Source organism: Gigantopelta aegis, chromosome 8 (assembly GCF_016097555.1).
Source record: "Gigantopelta aegis isolate Gae_Host chromosome 8, Gae_host_genome, whole genome shotgun sequence".
Classification (NCBI taxonomy): domain Eukaryota; kingdom Metazoa; phylum Mollusca; class Gastropoda; order Neomphalida; family Peltospiridae; genus Gigantopelta; species Gigantopelta aegis.
In genome coordinates, this window is record NC_054706.1 from 2,359,766 (window position 1) to 2,378,912 (window position 19,147).

Here is a 19,147-nt window from a genome sequence, read left to right on the forward strand (position 1 = left end):
ACACACACACACACACACACACACGCATACAAACACACATACGCGAACACATACACACACGACACGCACACATGTGAAGACACACACACACACACGTGAACACACACACACACACACACGTGAACACACATGAACACACACGCGCGCGCGAACACACACACACACGTACGTACACACAAACACAAACGTACGTACACACACATACACACAAGTACACACACACACGTACACACATGTACATACAGACTTAAATACACACACACACATGCCAACACATACACACACAAACACACACGTACGTACACACACACGTACACACAACTACATACACACACGTACACACACACATAAATACAAACACACGCACACCCACACACACTTTCTCTCATACACTCACACACACACACACACACACACACACACACACACACAGGCACATACACGCGAACATATACACACACGACACGCACACGCGTGAACACACACACACGTGAACACACGCACACACGTGAACACACACACACACACACATGAACACACACACACACGCGCGCGCGAACACACACACACACACACACACGTACGTACACACACGTACGTACAAACACATGTACACACAAGTACACACACACACACACACACGTACACACACATGTACATACACACTTAAATACACACACACACACACACACACACACCCAAACACACGTATACACACCACACATGGACACACTGAACACACACAAACACACGCGCACACACACACGCGCACACACACACGCGCACACACACACAAACACACACACATGTGTGTGTGTGTGTGTTAATGTATGTATGTATTGATGCATGAATATCTATATATATAGTGTATGTACGAGCTCGTATGTCGGGTTTGACTATAACATACATAGATATTAACACACTGTCGCAGGGGATCATTAAATCCTTTCTAGCCTCACAAATTGTATCATGTCGTTGCTGGGACTCGAACCTATGGCACCGAATCGCCCACAACGTGTAGACTTGCCACCTTCTGAGCTATCGAGTCATCCTTAAAAAATGAATGCTCTTTAACTCAACTATATGCATAGGCAAACCTGTATTGATGTATGATAATCTATATAGTGTATGTATGTCAGGTTTCACTGTTACATACATAGATATTAACGCATGTATATATGTATGTATGTATGTATGTATGTATATATTGATGTATGAATATCTATATATTGTATGTATGTCGAGGTTGACTGTTACATACATAGATATTAACGCACTGGCGCAGGGGATAATTAAATCCTTTCTGGCCTCACAAATTGTCCCATGCCGTTGCTGGGACTCGAACCTGTGGCACCGAATCGCCCGCAAATTGCAAGACTAACCACGATACGCTCTGAGCTATCGAAGCTTCCATAAAAAGGAAGTTCTTTAATTCAACCATATGCATGGGGCCTACAATCTACGCGGTCGATCCCGCTTACGTGCATGAAACAGTGGGCAGACCTGGCACTGGCTAGTATGTATTGATGTATGAATATCTATATATTGTATGTATGTCGAGGTTGACTGTTACATACATAGATATTAACGTACTGGCGCAGGGGATAATTAAATCCTTTCTGGCCTCACAAATTGTCCCATGCCGTTGCTGGGACTCGAACCTGTGGCACCGAATCGCCCGCAAATTGCAAGACTAACCACGATACGCTCTGAGCTATCGAAGCTTCCATAAAAAGGAAGTTCTTTAACTCAACCATATGCATGTATGTATGTGTGTGTGTGTGTATGTATGTATGTATGCATGTATGTATGTATGTGTGTGTATGTGTATGTTTGTGTGTGTATGTGTGTATGTATGTGTGTGTGGTGTGTGTGTGTGTGTGTGTGTGTATGTATGTATATATGTATGTATGTATGTACATGTATGTATGTATGTATTGATGTATGAATATCTATATATTGTATGTATGTCGAGGTTGACTATTACATACATAGATATTAACGCACTGGCGCAGGGGATAATTAAATCCTTTCTGGCCTCACAAATTGTCCCATGCCGTTGCTGGGACTCGAACCTGTGGCACCGATTCGCCCGCAAATTGCAAGACTAACCACGATACGCTCTGAGCTATCGAAGCTTCCGTGTACATGTATTTATGTATGTATGTATGTATGTATGTATGTATGTATCAATATCTATATATTGTATGTATGTCGAGGTTACAGCCAATCTTCAGCACAATATATACTCTTCAAAAAATTTAGGGGAACTCTAATAAGAGTTTACAATTGCCAAAATTGACGATTGGAGTCAGGAGTGAAATTTGAAAGTTGACGGGTTTTTTATCAGTAAATCGCAAATTCAAGCAATAAAAATTACTAAAAACAAAACATTAACAACTGTATGATCAACAGAATGAAAAAGACTGACAGAAATAATGTTCCACAATGATAAATGGACCTTCCTGGAAATGGTCAAAATCGAGAATGACTTCCCACGCACGTGTACGGGGCAACTGCGTGAATGAATGAATGAATGAATGAATGAATGTTTAACGACAATCTAATTAAAATTAGCTCCACTATTACATGTGGATCTAACAGCAGCCAGTTGGAGTTTATGTCCACCAATCAAAACCTTACTTGCAGAATCATGCCAGTGATTTGAAAATAATTTGAAAACATTCCGAATTTCGGGGGTGGGGTGGGGGGGGGGGGCACTGCGTGATGCATGTGCAAACTATGGAATGTGTTTCGGTGTGTTGATAAACAGACCTAAACGTTCTTTACTAGGATGTCTGTGGTCAAAACATATAGCATTACTATTTCATGTTCCCCTACGTTTTTGAAGAGTATATGTTGACAGATACGGATTCACATTCTATGTGTCGTCTACGATTTGCAGAAACTATGTCGAATAAACAATCCATCAAGAGGTACCACTTGCGTCACAAATTATGCAAATAACACATTTTTGTTATTCGTATCTTTGGATAGTTTAGGTTTTGTTCAAGGATAACATCCTGAGCATATTTTAAGGGAAATTTCGCAAGCTGTTACACAATTGTGTAATAAATGTATACACTATTTCCAACACTCCAGCAAACCCTTTCATGCTGCGTGTCTGTACCTCCAATTTCCCCACTACTTAAGGTCCAGGGCTCAATTTCACAAAACATCGTCAGCCTAGTTTTACACGTAAACGTAAATCTACGACTGAATCACAATTCTTATTACTAACCAACAGTACACTAATAATAGCCTTTAAACGCTTCATATCCACAATGATGTAAGTTTCTGTTTGAAATAGATACCAAACCCGTGTAAAAATGTTACCGGTATAACTGCTAGTCGCAGATGTAAACTTACGATGGTTTGTGAAATAAGCCCCAACCCATTGTTTACAAGTTTAGCACGGTGGGTGAACCAGCAAAGTGAAAATATATGCCGCCTTTTCTGAAGGTGAAAGATTCTTGGACTGAAATGATTCTTTACTATGTGATACCGTCTCAATCAATTTAGCTCGTCATAAACTCAATATCTTACTTGTCTTGCCATCATATATAATCGGATACCAGGTTTGCGTTCATGCGCTGAATGTCTACACCTTTTCCTAATTCTACTCCGTTGCTCGTGATATGTTATTAACTTAAAAGCTATTTGCTCATACTCTTCATAAATGACGTAACTACGTACCCATATAAGGAACATATTGTTCGACTGTATCTTTGTATGTTGTCTTCTTCGCGCAGTACTAAAACTTTCTCAATAGCCATTTTGCTAATATACCTATATTGATATAAATAGGTTAAGTTCTAACGTCCCACGTGTAGCACTGTGGCTGAATAGATTTGAAAGATGCTTTTTGTTCTTTTTTCCCCCTTCCTTTTAATTTCTTTCAGAATACAACAGCTAATGTGTATGCACAATCATGTTTGAACGTGTTCGCAATGTGTCGTCATTCCAACTGGACGTAAACCTTGTCATATTTGAGCTCAGTGAAGAGCATGGTGTATAGTTTGTTTAGCAATACTATAGCATATAATACATTTAACCGTAATTAAAATGTGTTGTGCGCCATTAAATCAATCAATCCTTCCTTCCTCCTATGAAATATGTTGTGTCCCCGCTATGAACAGTTTGTGATAATTAAGGTGTTAGGCTTATTAAGTTTAAAACTTATAGAAATGATGTTATTTTAGTTGCATTGACTGCCCGATTTTGTTATTGTGGTCTGTGCACCAATCTGCCAACACCCGGCGGTATCATTAGTATAATGCGTGATCTCTTTGTTGTCCACTGCATGAATAATTGTACTGCCACTTCAAAGATAAGGTAATTTAAAATCATCCTTTCATTCCATCTCTGCAGGAATCACGAATACCAGATGTTACGAAACAAAATGACTAGCAACTGTATAAATAGACTGAGCTTTAGCTTGAGTACCACCTTCTGTTGGAAGACCTGTCACCTTGAGTATCACCTTCTGTTGGAAGACCTGTCACCTTGAGTATCACCTTCTGTTGGAAGACATGCCACCTTGAGTATCACCTTCTGTTGGAAGACCTGTCACCTTGAGTATCACCTTCTGTTTGAAGACCTGTCACCTTGAGTATCACCTTCTGTCTGAAGACCTGTCACCTTGAGTATTACCTTCTGTCTGAAGACCTGTCACCTTGAGTATCACCTTCTGTTGGAAGACCTGTCACATTGAGTATCACCGTCTGTTGGAAGACCTGTCGCCTTGAGTATCACCTTCTGTTGGAAGACCTGTCGCCTTGATTATCACCTTCTGTTGGAAGACCTGTCACCTTGAGTATCACCTTCTGTTGGAAGACCTGTCACCTTGAGTATCACCTTCTGTTGGAAGACCTGTCGCCTTGAGTATCACCTTCTGTTGGAAGACCTGCCGCCTTGATTATCACCTTCTGTTTGAAGACCTGTCACCTTGAGTATCACCTTCTGTTGGAAGACCTGTCACCTTGAGTATCACCTTCTGTTGGAAGACCTGTCGCCTTGAGTATCACCGTCTGTTGGAAGACCTGTCGCCTTGAGTATCACCGTATGTTGGAAGATCTGCCGCCTTGAGTATCACCTTCTGTTTCAAGACCTGTCACCTTGAGTATCACCTTCTGTTGGAAGACCTGTCACCTTGAGTATCACCTTCTGTTGGAAGACCTGTCACCTTGAGTATCACCTTCTGTTGGAAGACCTGTCACCCTGAGTATCACCGTCTGTTGGAAGACCTGTCACCTTGAGTATCACCTTCTGTTGGAAGACCTGTCGCCTTGAGTATCACCTTCTGTTGGAAGACCTGTCGCCTTGATTATCACCTTCTGTTTGAAGACCTGTCACCTTGAGTATCACCTTCTGTTTGAAGACCTGTCACCTTGAGTATCACCTTCTGTTGGAAGACCTGTCACCTTGAGTATCACCTTCTGTTTAAAGACCTGTCGCCTTGATTATCACCTTCTGTTTGAAGACCTGTCACCTTGAGTATCACCTTCTGTTTGAAGACCTGTCACCTTGAGTATCACCTTCTGTTGGAAGACCTGTCACCTTGAGTATCACCTTCTGTTTAAAGACCTGTCACCTTGAGTATCACCTTCTGTTTGAAGACCTGTCGCCTTGATTATCACCTTCTGTTGGAAGACCTGCCACCTTGAGTATCACCTTCTGTCTGAAGACCTGTCGCCTTGAGTATCACCTTCTGTTGGAAGACCTGTCACCTTGAGTATCACCTTCTGTTTGAAGAACTGTCACCTTGATTATCACCTTCTGTTGGAAGACCTGCCACCTTGAGTATCACCTTCTGTCTGAAGACCTGTCGCCTTGATTATCACCTTCTGTTTGAAGACCTGTCACCTTGATTATCACCTTCTGTTGGAAGACCTGTCACCTTGAGTATCACCTTCTGTCTGAAGACCTGTCACCTTGATTATCACCTTCTGTTGGAAGACCTGTCGCCTTGAGTATCACCTTCTGTTGGAAGACCTGTCGCCTTGAGTATCACCTTCTGTTGGAAGACCTGTCGCCTTGATTATCACCTTCTGTTTGAAGACCTGTCACCTTGAGTATCACCTTCTGTCTGAAGACCTGTCACCTTGATTATCACCTTCTGTTGGAAGACCTGTCGCCTTGAGTATCACCTTCTGTTGGAAGACCTGTCGCCTTGAGTATCACCTTCTGTTGGAAGACCTGTCACCTTGAGTATCACCTTCTGTTGGAAGACATGCCACCTTGAGAATCACCTTCTGTTTGAAGACCTGTCACCTTGAGTATCACCTTCTGTTGGAAGACCTGTCGCCTTGAGTATCACCTTCTGTTGGAAGACCTGTCGCCTTGATTATCACCTTCTGTTTGAAGACCTGTCACCTTGAGTATCACCTTCTGTTTGAAGACCTGTCACCTTGATTATCACCTTCTGTTGGAAGACCTGTCACCTTGATTATCACCTTCTGTTTGAAGACCTGTCACCTTGAGTATCACCTTCTGTTGGAAGACCTGTCGCCTTGATTATCATCTTCTGTTTGAAGACCTGTCGCCTTGAGTATCACCTTCTGTTTGAAGACCTGTCACCTTGAGTATCACCTTCTGTTTGAAGACCTGTCACCTTGATTATCACCTTCTGTTGGAAGACCTGTCACCTTGAGTATCACCTTCTGTTGGAAGACCTGTCGCCTTGAGTATCACCTTCTGTTGGAAGACCTGTCGCCTTGAGTATCACCTTCTGTTTGAAGACCTGTCACCTCGAGTATCACCTTCTGCTTGAAGACCTGTCACCTTGAGTATCACCTTCTGCATGAAGACCTGTCACCTTGAGTATCACCTTCTGTTGGAAGACCTGTCACCTTGAGTATCACCTTATGTTGGAAGACTTGCCATCATGCTGATGTTTGTTATCTTATTTTGTCTTCTATTCTCATGTGGAAGTGCCACCAATCAAGGTATGTATCGTATTAATTATGCCGACACATGTTTTTTTCTTTTATAAGTCTAGTAATTTTGAAATTGGTAGTCTTTATTTACTTGTTGCTTTACAGTTGATTGGTGCATATTCTCAATGAAATAATTTGGTGAATTTAATCTAAACAGGGGTTTGACGTAGCCCAGTGGTACAGCGCTTTCTCGATGCGCGGTCAATGTGGGATCGATCCCCTTCGGTGGGCCCATTGGGCTATTTCTCGTTCCAGCCAGTGCACCACAACTGGTATACCAAAGGTCGTGGTATGTACTACCCTGTCTGTGGGATGGTGCATATAAAAGATCCTTTGCTGCTAATCGAAAAGAGTAGTCCATGAAGTGGCGACAGTGTGTTTCCTCTCTCAATATCTGTACGGTCCTTAACCATATGTCTGATGCCATATAACCGTAAATAATATGTGTTGAGTGTGTCGTTAACACCAGTCCGGTCTGACTGAATCTGCCGGACTTCACGGATGATCTCTTGTCTTAAGACCAGTCCAGCCTGATTGAATCTGCCAGGGTTCACGGCTGATCTCTGGTCTTAAGACCAGTCCGGTCTGACTGAATCTGCCAGGCTTCACGGCTGATCTCTCGCCTAAGACCAGTCTGGCCTGATTGAGTCTGCCAGGGTTCACGGCTGATCTCTTGTCTTAAGACCAGTCTGATTGAGTCTGTCAGGGTTCACGGCTGATCTCTTGTCTTAAGACCAGTCTGGCCTGATTGAATATGTCAGGGTTCACGGTTGATCTCTTGTCTTAAGACCAGTCTGGCCTGATTGAGTCTGCCAGGCTTTACGGCTGATCTCTCGTCTCAAGACCAGTCCGGTCTGATTGAATCTGCTAAGTTCCATCATTTCAGCTGAAAATAGATGTCCTCACTGGCGTGTGCACCCCCCCCCCCCCCCTCAACTTTTCAGATATTTTGTTTATATTTGCTTTATAATAGTGTGGTTTAATACACATCCACTTGTTTATGTTTATGCTGATGATTATTTATATACTGACACACAATGAAAACGCAAAACAGATATTTTTCAATATTTTGTTGTGATTAATGAAAAATATATTTATTGGACTTAAAATAACAATTTATGAGAGGAAGCCATTGATTGGTACTTTTGTCTGGGTTTTAATCCTGATTTTGTTCTCGTTACACATACAATAGCAGAAACACACAAAATGGTGTGAAATGCGTTCACTACATGCTCAATCATGCTGCATGCAATGCACGTGAAATGCCAGTATGTGGACACATAAAAGTCACGTAATGGTGTCATATTCCTCGTCATATTAAGAATGCCACTACTCAGAGAAGAACAAAGGGAGCGAGCGTTGGGCATGGTTCAAGGGGGGACTTCTCAAAGACAAGTTGCTAGGACCTTCAGAGTCCATCCATCAACTATTGGACGACTTGCTGAACGTCATCAACAGATTGGGAGTGTCCGTGATCGACCTCGATCTGGTCAACGTCCCGTTACGACCCCACGCCAAGATCGGCAGATTCGACGACACCACATCCGTGACCGGTTCAGAACTGCGACGATGACAGCAAGCAACACGATAGGACGTCATGGAAGGCCTATCCATCCGATGACGGACATCCGTCGACTCAGAACGGCTGTACAACGGTAACATCATGACACCGCGACATCGTGCTGCGAGACTACAGTTTGCTCTCCAGAATGGTAATCATCCACCATCTTCCTCTCATAAATTGTTATTTTAAGTCCAATAAATATATTTTTCATTAATCACAAAAAAATATTGAAAAATATCTGTTTTGCATTTTCATTGTGTGTCAGTATATATGACTTATAATATTGTACATATTTGTATGCTTATGAGCCACACGGCTTAAAGTAAATAAACTACTACTACTACTACTACTACTACTACTACTACTATGACTACTATGCGTAGTATGAAAGGAACAGCTATGTTAAATTTTGTTTCATTTATCACAAATTTGCACCCAGTAACTACAAAGTATCATCAAAATGCCTGAATATACACACACATGGTGAAAATCAGAATATATGCAGAATTTGAAAAACGAATTCTATAACAAGAAGCGTCAAACAATATACTACTCTGTAATGTAACAAAGATCATGGCCCAATTTCACTAAACATCGTAAGCCTAGTTTTGCACATAAATATACGACTAAACCGCAATTCGTATCACTGTTATGGTACAACATATATAGTTAGAAGTACACATTGGGTTATTTCTCGTTCCAGCCAGTGCACCACGACCGGTATATCAAAGGCCGTGGTATATACTACCCTGTTTGTGGGATAGTGCATATAAAAGACTCCTTGCTGCTAATCGAAAAGAGTAGCCCATGAACTGGCGACAGCGGGTTTCCTCTCTTAATATATGTGTGGTCCTTAACCATATGTCCGACGCCATATAACCGTAAATAAAATGTGTTGAGTGTGTCGTTAAATAAAAGATTTCTTTCTTTGTAATGCTCCATCTTCCGTAATGATGCAATTTTCTTCGTGAAATAGATGCCGAACACTTATAACTGTATGTCTGGTATAACTGCTAGTCGCAGATGTAAACTTACGATATTTTGTGAAATGTGCCCCAGTATTTTAATTATTACTGAAACAAATGGTGATACAGAAATTCAAATAACAATTATGGCCAAGAATCTTCTCTTCTGTAGAAAAGACATATGACATCATTCATGGTTACAAAATGCTTCAAAGACATATGACATCATTCATTGTTATAAAATGCTTGAAAGACATATGACATCATTCATGGTTACAAAATGCTTCAAACAACATGTACAGTTAACAAGGTAGATACATCAGAGTTGTAATACAGGTTGATTTATACGAACGTCATTCGCGCAGTTTGACTTTTAAAATATGTGTTAACTCACGACCACATGAAACCACCGATTTTCCTAGAAGGGCTTGGCAAGCTGCCTAGAAAATTTAAAACAATATTTACTAACATCTAGAGCACACGATGCTGTAGGCTATATAGGTTATAACTGACAGTGAAAACAGTCTCTCGTACGAATCAAAATCTTAAAAAGCCAAATTTTAATACGTGAGAAAATACGAATAACAAAACAATAAATATTTTAAATAATTTTGCTAGATTATGATGAGAACACGAATACAGTAAAACCTGTCTAAACTGGATGACGACAGAGACCTAATATGTGTCCCATTTAGACAGGACCCGGTGTATAGAGGGTCGCGTTTTAGGTTATTTAGAATATTTGGAATCATGAAATTGGCAGGTTTCGACAGGATTCCGGTTTGTTCAGTGTCCGGTTTAAGTCAGGTTTCACTGCATTTTATAGAGTACCTTATTTTTATTCAGTTATTTTTATCTTCCCGCGAAGTATGCTTTATATATTGCTATAGCTGCGACTGAAAAGGTTATCCCCACCCCTCTCGTATTTATAAACTGTTGGCTATTACTTTCATATAAATATAACTAATTAACAAATACACATACACACACACACACAAAATTCCCACGATAAGTAATGCTGAAAAAAAATGCTGTTTTATTGCGAAAATCCCCAAGTTGTGTTGTTGGTGGTTTTTGGGGTGTTGTTTTGGGGTTTTTTTTTTCAAACTGATTGTATTGCTTTTTTCCCCCGCTTTAAACAATATATCCTTTCAGTTACAGCTCTTGCCAATATCTCATTTGTCAGCATGCTTAATATACAATATGACCTTTGAGCGACGCTATCTGCAGTAACAACGCTATCTGCAGTAACTACATTTAGCGTTGCAGTTTCTGCCGCTATCTGTTATAGGATTCAACATCTGTAGTAGCTGAAAAAGGGACTTCGAACCAACATCTGTTATGTTTGTCGTTATCTGTTATAGGATTCGACATCTGTAGCAGCTGAACAAGGGACTTCGAACCAACATCTGTTATGTTTGTCGCTATCTGTTATAGGATTCGACATCTGTAGCAGCTGAACAAGGGACTTCGAACCGCCATCTGTTATGTTTGTCGCTATCTGTTATAGGATTCGACATCTGTAGCAGCTGAACAAGGGACTTCGAACCAACATCTGTTATGTTTGTCGCTATCTGTTATAGGATTCGACATCTGTAGCAGCTGAACAAGGGACTTCGAACCGCCATCTGTTATGTTTGTCGCTATCTGTTATAGGATTCGACATCTGTAGCAGCTGAACAAGGGACTTCGAACCGCCATCTGTTATGTTTGTCGCTATCTGTTATAGGATTCGACATCTGTAGCAGCTGAACAAGGGACTTCGAACCGCCATCTGTTATGTTTGTCGCTATCTGTTATAGGATTCGACATCTGTAGCAGCTGAACAAGGGACTTCGAACCAACATCTGTTATGTTTGTCGCTATCTGTTATAGGATTCGACATCTGTAGCAGCTGAACAAGGGACTTCGAACCAACATCTGTTATGTTTGCCGCTATCTGTTGTACAAGTGTATATGGGACATCAAGCCGCCATGTGTTGTAAGGACCATTAGGTAATCACATAATTGCGGAATGTACGGTACCTAGAGTACTATGACGTTTCAGGCTTTAACAACTCCGTGGGGAAATGTCAGATAGCCACAGGTATGTACCCAGGTTAGCGTGCTTGAACCTTAAGTGGACATAATCATACAAATATCGTTCAAACAAGCAACGCAATTTTTATAAGAACACTGATTTTCCCGCATCTGAATCGGATGAGGATATAATGCATTTTAGTGATGACATTCTATTAAGGTTCAAACATGCCGCCATGAGCATGGGACTCTGATTACTAGGATATATTGTCGAAAACTGATGAGAGTGAAAGAAAAATCGCTGCTACTTTTATTACCATGTTAACCTTTATAAATTATACACTTCCACACATACAGGAGGACAGCTCATACCACAGTAGTTGAAAAGCATATACTAGTCATGAAGAACCAGTCTGTGTATTCGGCGTACATCTACTTACCACTAAACATAGTGGTGCTCATTCTGGGTTAGATTACGTGTATTGGGAAATAAAATCCATACCTGCCAACATGAAACCCGATAGGTACGTTTGACCGACACTTGACGTACACCGGTTATTTCATTTGGTTGATGGTAAACCTTCACCGATTGAATATACGCACGGTATCTCATTCATTTCAACTTTATTTTCGTGCTTCTATCCAATGAAGGTTCACGCGCGCTATCATGGGCACACACCAGCACAGTGGTTAGTGTTTGGTTTTTTTTAGTAAGAGTGCTACTATAGTGACTGATCCAGAAAATCCATTTAGGGGGGCCTCAATGTCATGAGACCGGAAACATTGTTTCATTTGAATGGAGGGGTAGGACTTCTAGGTGTGTGACATCGGTCATGCATAAGGCCAGACCTTTTTATTAGTTGTTCCTTGGATTCTCCAATGAAATTTTTTTTTACAATATATACTAAAATTATAACTGTCGCAAAATTGGGGGGGGGGGGGGGGGCTGGTGCCCCCCTTAGATCCGCCTCTGTACTAAGAGAGCAGCTCGGTGTAGTGGCCTTACATTTGCCTATTGAGTCCTTAAAAGCTCTCTCTGGGTGAGAGCCGGTATCGGGATGTGTACCTACCAGCCTTAAGTCCGATGGTTTAGACCTCTGCGCCACTGAGTTGGTTATGCGCACGATATATAGGCTGGTACTGCTGACGTAATGGTTAAGCTGTTAGTTTTATGGATGGCAGGTACTCGGTTGGTGGGGAACATGGGGTTATTTTTTTTACGAAACCAGTGCCACGTAATTATTGCACTGGTCCCTAACAAACATGTACATATGCAAAAGCTTGTAGACAAGGGTAACCCTTCTGACTTGATCGTAGTTTTGTTCTATATAATTTTACGTAGTACTTATTTAACATATAATATATAAAAATGTTTTCTTCACATCTGATAACCAGTGATTGAATCAAACATTAACCACCCCCACCCACTCAAAAGATTTTTTTTTTTTTTTTTTAAGTTTGTTTTGTTTAACAACACCACTTGAGCACGACGAGAGATCATCCGTGAAGTCTGACAGATTCAGTCAGGCCGGACTGGTCTTATGATGAGAGATCATCCGTGAAGTCTGACAGATTCAGTCAGGCCGGACTGGTCTTAAGACGAGAGATCAGCCGTGAAGCCTGACAGATTCAGTCAGGCCGGACTGGTCTTATGATGAGAGATCATCCGTGAAGTCTGACAGATTCAGTCAGGTCGGACTGGTCTTAAGACGAGAGATCAGCCGTGAAGCCTGACAGATTCAGTCAGGCCGGACTGGTCTTATGATGAGAGATCATCCGTGAAGTCTTACAGATTCAGTCAGGCCGGACTGGTCTTAAGACGAGAGATCAGCCGTGAAGTCTGACAGATTCAGTCAGGCCGGACTGGTCTTAAGACGAGAGATCAGCCGTGAAGCCTGACAGATTCAAATCAGGTCGGACTGGTCTTATGATGAGAGATCAGCCGTGAAGCCTGGCAGATTCAGTCAGGTCGGACTGGTCTTATGATGAGAGATCAGCCGTGCAGCCTGGCAGATTCAGTCAGGTCGGACTGGTCTTATGATGAGAGATCAGCCGTGAAGTCTGACAGATTCAATCAGGCCGGACTGGTCTTAAGACGAGAGATCAGCCGTGAAGCCTGACAGATTCAAATCAGGTCGGACTGGTCTTATGATGAGAGATCAGCCGTGAAGCCTGGCAGATTCAGTCAGGTCGGACTGGTCTTATGATGAGAGATCAGCCGTGAAGCCTGGCAGATTCAGTCAGGTCGGACTGGTCTTATGATGAGAGATCAGCCGTGAAGCCTGGCAGATTCAGTCAGGTCGGACTGGTCTTATGATGAGAGATCAGCCGTGAAGCCTGGTCTTATGATGAGAGATCAGCCGTGAAGTCTGACAGATTCAGTCAGGCCGGACTGGTCTTAAGACGAGAGATCAGCCGTGAAGCCTGACAGATTCAAATCAGGTCGGACTGGTCTTATGATGAGAGATCAGCCGTGAAGCCTGGCAGATTCAGTCAGGTCGGACTGGTCTTAAGACGAGAGATCAGCCGTGAAGCTTGGCAGATTCAGTCAGGTCGGACTGGTCTTATGATGAGAGATCAGCCGTGAAGCCTGGTCTTATGATGAGAGATCAGCCGTAAAGCCTGGCAGATTCAGTCAGGTCGGACTGGTCTTATCATGAGAGATCAGCCGTGAAGCCTGGCAGATTCAGTCAGGTCGGACTGGTCTTATGACGAGAGATCAGCCGTGAAGCCTGGCAGATTCAGTCAGGTCGGACTGGTCTTGTGATGAGAGATCAGCCGTGAAGCCTGGCAGATTCAGTCAGGTCGGACTGGTCTTGTGATGAGAGATCAGCCGTGAAGCCTGGCAGATTCAGTCAGGTCGGACTGGTCTTATGATGAGAGATCAGCCGTGAAGCTTGGCAGATTCAGTCAGGTCGGACTGGTCTTATGATGAGAGATCAGCCGTGAAGCCTGGTCTTATGATGAGAGATCAGCCGTGAAGCCTGGCAGATTCAGTCAGGTCGGACTGGTCTTATGATGAGAGATCAGCCGTGAAGCCTGGCAGATTCAGTCAGGTCGGACTGGTCTTATGATGAGAGATCAGCCGTGAAGCCTGGCAGATTCAGTCAGGTCGGACTGGTCTTATGACGAGAGATCAGCCGTGAAGCTTGGCAGATTCAGTCAGGTCGGACTGGTCTTGAGACGAGAGATCAGCCGTGAAGCCTGGCAGATTCAGTCAGGTCGGACTGGTGTTGAGACGAGAGATCAGCCGTGAAGCTTGGCAGATTCAGTCAGGTCGGACTGGTCTTAAGACGAGAGATCAGCCGTGAAGCCTGGCAGATTCACTCAGGTCGGACTGGTCTTATGACGAGAGATCAGCCGTGAAGCCTGGCAGATTCAGTCAGGTCGGACTGGTCTTAAGACGAGAGATCAGCCGTGAAGCCTGGCAGATTCAGTCAGGTCGGACTGGTCTTATGATGAGAGATCAGCCGTGAAGCCTGGTCTTATGATGAGAGATCAGCCGTGAAGCCTGGCAGATTCAGTCAGGTCGGACTGGTCTTAAGACGAGAGTTCAGCCGTGAAGCCTGGTCTTATGATGAGAGATCAGCCGTGAAGCTTGGCAGATTCAGTCAGGTCGGACTGGTCTTATGATGAGAGATCAGCCGTGAAGCCTGGCAGATTCAGTCAGGTCGGACTGGTCTTAAGACGAGAGATCAGCCGTGAAGCCTGGTCTTATGATGAGAGATCAGCCGTGAAGCTTGGCAGATTCAGTCAGGTCGGACTGGTCTTATGATGAGAGATCAGCCGTGAAGCCTGGTCTTATGATGAGAGATCAGCCGTGAAGCTTGGCAGATTAAGTCAGGTCGGACTGGTCTTAAGACGAGAGATCAGCCGTGAAGCTTGGCAGATTCAGTCAGGTCGGACTGGTCTTATGATGAGAGATCAGCCGTGAAGCCTGGTCTTATGATGAGAGATCAGCCGTGAAGCCTGGCAGATTCAGTCAGGTCGGACTGGTCTTATGATGAGAGATCAGCCGTGAAGCCTGGCAGATTCATTCAGGTCGGACTGGTCTTATGATGAGAGATCAGCCGTGAAGTCTGACAGATTCAATCAGGTCGGACTGGTCTTATGATGAGAGATCAGCCGTGAAGCTTGGCAGATTCAGTCAGGTCGGACTGGTCTTATGATGAGAGATCAGCCGTGAAGCTTGGCAGATTCAGTCAGGTCGGACTGGTCTTAAGACGAGAGATCAGCCGTGAAGCCTGGCAGATTCAGTCAGGTCGGACTGGTCTTAAGACGAGAGATCCCCCAGCCGTGAAGCTTGGCAGATTCAGTCAGGTCGGACTGGTCTTATGATGAGAGATCAGCCGTGAAGCTTGGCAGATTCAGTCAGGTCGGACTGGTCTTAAGACGAGAGATCAGCCGTGAAGCCTGGCAGATTCAGTCAGGTCGGACTGGTCTTATGATGAGAGATCAGCCGTGAAGCCTGGCAGATTCAGTCAGATCGGACTGGTCTTAAGACGAGAGATCAGCCGTGAAGCCTGGCAGATTCAGTCAGGTCGGACTGGTCTTATGATGAGAGATCAGCCGTGAAGCCTGGTCTTATGATGAGAGATCAGCCGTGAAGCCTGGCAGATTCAGTCAGGTCGGACTGGTCTTAAGACGAGAGTTCAGCCGTGAAGCCTGGTCTTATGATGAGAGATCAGCCGTGAAGCCTGGCAGATTCAGTCAGGTCGGACTGGTCTTATGATGAGAGATCAGCCGTGAAGCCTGGCAGATTCAGTCAGATCGGACTGGTCTTAAGACGAGAGATCAGCCGTGAAGCCTGGCAGATTCAGTCAGGTCGGACTGGTCTTATGATGAGAGATCAGCCGTGAAGCCTGGTCTTATGATGAGAGATCAGCCGTGAAGCCTGGCAGATTCAGTCAGGTCGGATTGGTCTTAAGACGAGAGTTCAGCCGTGAAGCCTGGTCTTATGATGAGAGATCAGCCGTGAAGCTTGGCAGATTCAGTCAGGTCGGACTGGTCTTATGATGAGAGATCAGCCGTGAAGCCTGGCAGATTCAGTCAGGTCGGACTGGTCTTAAGACGAGAGATCAGCCGTGAAGCCTGGTCTTATGATGAGAGATTAGCCGTGAAGCTTGGCAGATTAAGTCAGGTCGGACTGGTCTTAAGACGAGAGATCAGCCGTGAAGCTTGGCAGATTCAGTCAGGTCGGACTGGTCTTATGATGAGAGATCAGCCGTGAAGCCTGGTCTTATGATGAGAGATCAGCCGTGAAGTCTGACAGATTCAATCAGGTCGGACTGGTCTTATGATGAGAGATCAGCCGTGAAGTCTGACAGATTCAATCAGGTCGGACTGGTCTTATGAGAGATCAGCCGTGAAGCCTGGCAGATTCAGTCAGGTCGGACTGGTCTTATGATGAGAGATCAGCCGTGAAGCCTGGCAGATTCAGTCAGGTCGGACTGGTCTTATGATGAGAGAACAGCCGTGAAGCCTGGTCTTATGATGAGAGATCAGCCGTGAAGCCTGGCAGATTCAGTCAGGTCGGACTGGTCTTAAGACGAGAGATCAGCCGTGAAGCCTGGTCTTATGATGAGAGATCAGCCGTGAAGCTTGGCAGATTCAGTCAGGTCGGACTGGTCTTAAGACGAGAGATCAGCCGTGAAGCCTGGCAGATTCAGTCAGGTCGGACTGGTCTTATGATGAGAGATCAGCCGTGAAGCTTGGCAGATTCAATCAGGTCGGACTGGTCTTATGATGAGAGATCAGCCGTGAAGTCTGACAGATTCAATCAGGTCGGACTTTCACCTTTGGCGAACACCTGATATCATCAGTGTTACGACAGTGATTGATGAGTACACGTCATCACAGCTGTACTTATTCCAATGATCTCTGTCTGGTGCTAGTTTTGATTTAGTTAATTAGTATGTGAGTGACAGTCCTCTTTGTAACGGCACAAGAAGGATGAAATAGCCAGTACAGAGTGGCTGTCCTCCTATAGACGAGATACTAAGTAGAGATTCATGGAATCAACCACTATTTTGCTAAATGCTCATTCGACTCTGCATTGTGCAGAGATACGACACTGATCACGTATTAGTTTTATCGTTCACATTTATACATACCAAGCGTCATTATGCAACGATCACTCATATATGTAATACTAGAGATGTTAACGATGCCCGTTAGACACATGTTTAAATATGAAATAAGGGATGTATGACCTTTATGGATTAGGTCCGTAGTGAGGTGTTCTATCAAGCATTTAGGTTTTCAATATGGGTAGCGTCACATCCGGTTAGAGAGCAAAACAAAATTGTAAAATGCAAAATCACATATATCCATGATCACCCCCACAAAATATGTATTGCCCCAAAACACCTGTGTGAACTTTTGTATGCACTGCGGTCTCACCGGTACCACAGACGTACGGACTCATTTTTGTAGGGGTGGGGTGGAGAGGCAGGCTGGGTTTTGCCCGAATTAAACAAAAGTGCCCGAATCTGGATTACGTTTAGTCATATTAGCATTACTGCCAATCAACTATGTATGGTTGCAATAATATTTTGGGTAGAATAATGAAGTTACATCGTGAAAAGTGTTCAGACCTGTAAATTTTTCCCGAATTTCTCTATTGTTTTTGCCCGAATTTAATGATTTTCTCTAGGACTGGTGGGATGGGGGAGGGGAGGGGGGGGGGGGGGTGTTACGCTTATGGTTGAAAATGAGGAAATGCACTACTGCTGAGAGGCAATGTAATAGGTCGCATACAAGCTGGACACAATTAACGGGAAGTGGCCAGACGTTTCAATGCCAGTCAGTGTGAATTGGCGACAGTGGCATCGATGACAAACGACTGGATCAGTGGCTTATGCTCCAAGACCAAAGAAAGAAAGAAATATTTGATTTAACGACGCACTCAGCACATTGTATTTACGGTTTTATGGCGCCAGACATATGGTCACGGACCACACAGATATTAAGAAAGGAAACCCGCTGTCACCACCTCATGGGCTACTCTTTTCGATTAGCAGCAAGGGATCTTTTATATGCACCATCTCACAGACAGGGTAGTACATACCACGGTCTTTGATATACCAGTCGTGGTGCACTGGCTGCAAGGAGAAATAGCCCAATGGGCTGACCTCCAAGACCAGGTCGCCCACGGGTAACTACAGCCAGCCAGGTAGGACAGACACACCTTCCAACCCTCAGGAACTGTTTATCAATCTGGAATGAGAAATAGCCCAATGGGCTCACCTCCAAGACCAGGTCGCCCACGGGTAACTACAGCCAGCCAGGTAGGACAGACAGACCTTCCAACCCTCAGGAACTGTTTATCAATCTGGAAATAGCCCAATGGGCTCACCTCCAAGACCAGGTCGCCCACGGGTAACTACAGCCAGCCAGGTAGGACAGACAGACCTTCCAACCCTCAGGAACTGTTTATCAATCTGGAATGAGAAATAGCCCAATGGGTCACCTCCAAGACCAGGTCGCCCACGGGTAACTACAGCCAGCCAGGTAGGACAGACAGACATTCCAACACTCAGGAACTGTTTATCAATCTGGCTAAAAGTGTAAGGTCCTGCTATCATTCCGTGCTAAATCAAAGAGGACACTCCAGATATTGAAAACCGAGTTGTTAACAACCCCCTATACCGTCTGTGACT